Consider the following 3,632-nt stretch of genomic DNA (forward strand, 5'->3'; position numbering starts at 1 on the left):
CCAAAGTCAGCACTAGAGAAATGTACAACATCCATGACACATACAGTCCCAGTCCCACTCCCACCACGACACGAGTCCATAATCTTAACGTAACTAGGAGGCTCGAGCTAAGTGCGACAAATACAAAATAAATAAATAAATAGACGATACAAAACTCACATCTAACAATTTAGAAAATTCTGTTATGGTCGCAGAAATGAGAAGATAATTGAAAATAAATAAAAATAACGCCACATAATAATAAGCGTTTCACTAGCTATATTGCGTGGTCCGCAGTCGAAATACTCTCATGTAAGGACTATTGGATATGAACTGACTGAATCTGTCATATTTGGCTCGAAAGCACCGGAACAAATCGATCTCTCGACTTCAAACTATGCTGTCTAATCACGCGCCGCTCACACGGCGATGGTAACGTGCATGAAGAACGAAGAGCGCGAGCACTCACCCTCCAGCACGCGACCCGACCCGAGTCAGCGCTGCACAGGCGTCGAGAGGAATAACCGAACGCCTGGAAATCTTGACAGATTTTGCAGTTTTCCTCTCTCTCTACCTCACTCGCTCTTTCACACACGAACACACACCCCACACGCGTGTTCTCTCCCTCTCTTTCTCGCGCTCTCACTCTTTCAGCACTGCGGTGATTTGGCTGAACGGCGTGAGGATGGGGTGACAGAAGAGAGACTTTCACTCATGTAGTTTGACGCTGATGAGGCTCAATAAGGTCATGGTTAGTTTTCGGTCTGTATGTGTCGGTGAAGGCATGAGAGTCAGATAAGGAGATCATGTGATAAGATTATTCCCTAAACAACAAAAATTGTGTCCAAAACTAACATGCATACGTGCTTACTTGTGCGTACTTCTGTCAGGACCACTATCGTCAAAGATGATTGACAATTAGCATACAGTTTGGATTGGCGGTATGGTTCCGTTCTGGGCAAGAACTCCCTGTGCATCCATGCAGCCTAGCATGGATGAGATCAGGGAGAGCAGCAATAACCCCCCAGGGTAAACAGAACAGAACCAACATAAATGTATTGCAGATATCGTTAAAGTTCAATAATGTTATGTACACATTTTAGAATTAGTCTGATTCAAAGGAGAATCAGAAGGCTGAATCCTGACTGACAGAGGAGGAGTTGGGGATGGAGGAGGGTAATTAGCTATTGAGCAATGCGAAAACTGCTGATACTACTGCGGGACCTTATATATGAATGCTTAGATAGGTGTCGTATTCCCATAGGTTGATGGGGATCAGCTGAGAGTCAGCTGATGCGAGCTTGACTAACGTGACCTGCCAGAACTAACGCTACGCTTGATTTACGCGTACACAAAGTGAAAGGATTACTGGAATTGCTAAATGTGTGAGTGTGTGTGTTTACTTACAAAAACGTAATTTTAACAATATACTTTATTGTAAAAGTATATGTCAGTCTTAAAACCATATAATAGAAAATATATTGATTTCATACTTTTACAGTAAAATTACATATTTTGACTGTTGTAAAATATATTTTGTACAGTATATGGTGGTACCTTTTTACTTACAATTTATACAGTATGTACACAAGACACTAAAATAATGTACAAAATAATGTACACAAACCCAAAGTACATAATATCAAAAATAATAAGAAACATACTTTTACTGTAAAAGTTTGTGTATGTTTTATATTTAACATAAAATATATTTTAAAAGAATAGGCTATATGCATTTTTGTAAAAAAAAAAAAAAAAGAAAAAAGAAGCATGATTAACAGTGCATATTAACAGTTTTCACATTCATTCTGCTATTTTTTTATTTATTTAAAAGTGATATGAAATATAAAAAGCTATGCGGTGATAAAAATGAGGATATCAGAATTGCCCAAAATGTACAGGTACAATGTCTTAAATTAAACTATGTTCTCTCAAAGAGATCAATTGCAAACTCCTGTGTGAAACTCCTGCGAACGTATGGTGAATAACAGATGTTTAGTTCCACAATGCACTGTCAGATGCCCACTGTACTGCAGTTAAAGAAAGCAAATTCTGCTGTGGTAAATGTAGAGTTACTAGACTGCAGCACATAAGCATATGTTTACAACACTGCGTGTGTGTTGTATGCAGCCTCTGTGGGTCTGTATGTGATAAACCAATATTTGCTAAAGAAAAAGTGTGTAAGTGTGTGTATGGTTCAAGGTGCTGCTTTGCACAGCCTTGGGCTTTTTTACTCCCAACCTGCCCATGCAGCAGATAAGCTCTGATGTTTGTGGTGCATGTGCATTTGTGCATGTGTGCTTGCATGAGGATGAGATAGGTGAATAAAAGCTGGTCATGTGGAAATATTTAGATTACACCAAAACATAATACATATGCAACATACACTTTCAGAAAAAACATGCAAAAATTGTACCTTTAAGGGTACAGCAGCTGGTCGCTGGGGCAGAACTCTTAAAGGGACGCCTTTATACCTTCTTAACCCCTAAAGGGTTCATAATAGTACCACAAGAGTGCATATTACTACTCTAGTACTAGTATGCATTAATAAGGTACTAATATTACTACTCTATGATACTAATATGCACTCTAGAGAGGTAAAGAAGGTACAGAGGTGTCTCTTTATAAGTTCTGCCCCAGTGACAAGCTGTTGTACCCCTAAAGCTACAATTTTTGCACATTTTTTTTCTGACAGTGTACTGTACAAATACAATCACCCACCCACCTTTTTTTCCTTGGGTATTTCTTGTGTCTTAGTTGAAGACATTTAACATTCTTTCAGTTCTGCCAGGATCAAAAACAGAGCTGAAAAATAGATTTAGAGTTAATAATTCAGTGAATAAACTGAGGCATTCTCATTTTTATGCTTTGTTAATCATTCTAACTGTCTGACAGTGTTAAAAAAAACCACAAGAAGACAAAGATTAAAGGAAAAAGAAGGTATGGGTAAGAAATGTGTCAAACCGCAGAGAACAATAGTAACCTTAAAATTTTGTTGTGTAACCTAATGGATTTAGGTTCATTTAGTGATGTTAAAAATAGTTTTAACTTAAAGAGGAAATCTTACCCCCCCCCCCAAAAAAAACGAATTCTGTGACTGTCATCATTTAATCACCGTCATAAACCTGTATGATTTACTTTTTTTTTTTCAGCAAAACACAAAAGTATATTGAAGAATTTATGTAAACAAAATTAGACTCCATTGACTTTCATTGTATGGCCAATCAATCAATAAAAGGCTTCGCCACTGACAGTATGTAATAAAGAATTCACTTTATGGTGGTTTCAAGATTGAGACCCTCTGAGGGTCTTCGGGATCGATCCACTCCAGTAGAGAGATCACAGGAGGAGGAGGAGCGAGCTAGTCTTTCACTCAATCATTCTTCTTGTCGCTCCTTTTCCTCCCTCCCACTCCTCACTAAACTGCCTCTCCCTTCTTCTTTTTTTTTTTTGTGTCTATTTTTAGACCCCTGGTGGGGAAACCCAATACATGTGTGATAAAAATAACACACAGTGCTGTTGACTGACCTGATATCTCCATTCAAGGACAGACTAAAATCTACATTGATTCAAACCTCCTTCTATGAATTATTGCACTCTCAAATATCACAGACGGAGTGACATTTGAAACGGCTTTCACAGCACGCAGTGAT

The 3,632-nt window shown here is 38.2% G+C and overlaps 1 protein-coding gene across 1 annotated transcript in view; it reads right to left on the reverse strand.

Annotated features, from left to right (window-relative positions):
* The window catches only part of LOC107656583 (voltage-dependent calcium channel gamma-7 subunit-like), an 18,553-nt gene extending 17,961 nt beyond the window's left edge, over window positions 1-592 (reverse strand). The window contains exon 1 of the mRNA XM_016444474.1: window positions 449-592. The gene's annotated coding sequence lies outside the window, so the exon portion shown is untranslated. The remainder of the gene's footprint in view (window positions 1-448) is intronic.
* Window positions 593-3,632: the final 3,040 nt, after the last annotated feature.

The sequence above is a fragment of the Sinocyclocheilus anshuiensis genome, unplaced genomic scaffold (assembly GCF_001515605.1).
Source record: "Sinocyclocheilus anshuiensis isolate Anshui unplaced genomic scaffold, SAMN03320099.WGS_v1.1 scaffold1393, whole genome shotgun sequence".
Classification (NCBI taxonomy): Eukaryota; Metazoa; Chordata; class Actinopteri; order Cypriniformes; family Cyprinidae; genus Sinocyclocheilus; species Sinocyclocheilus anshuiensis.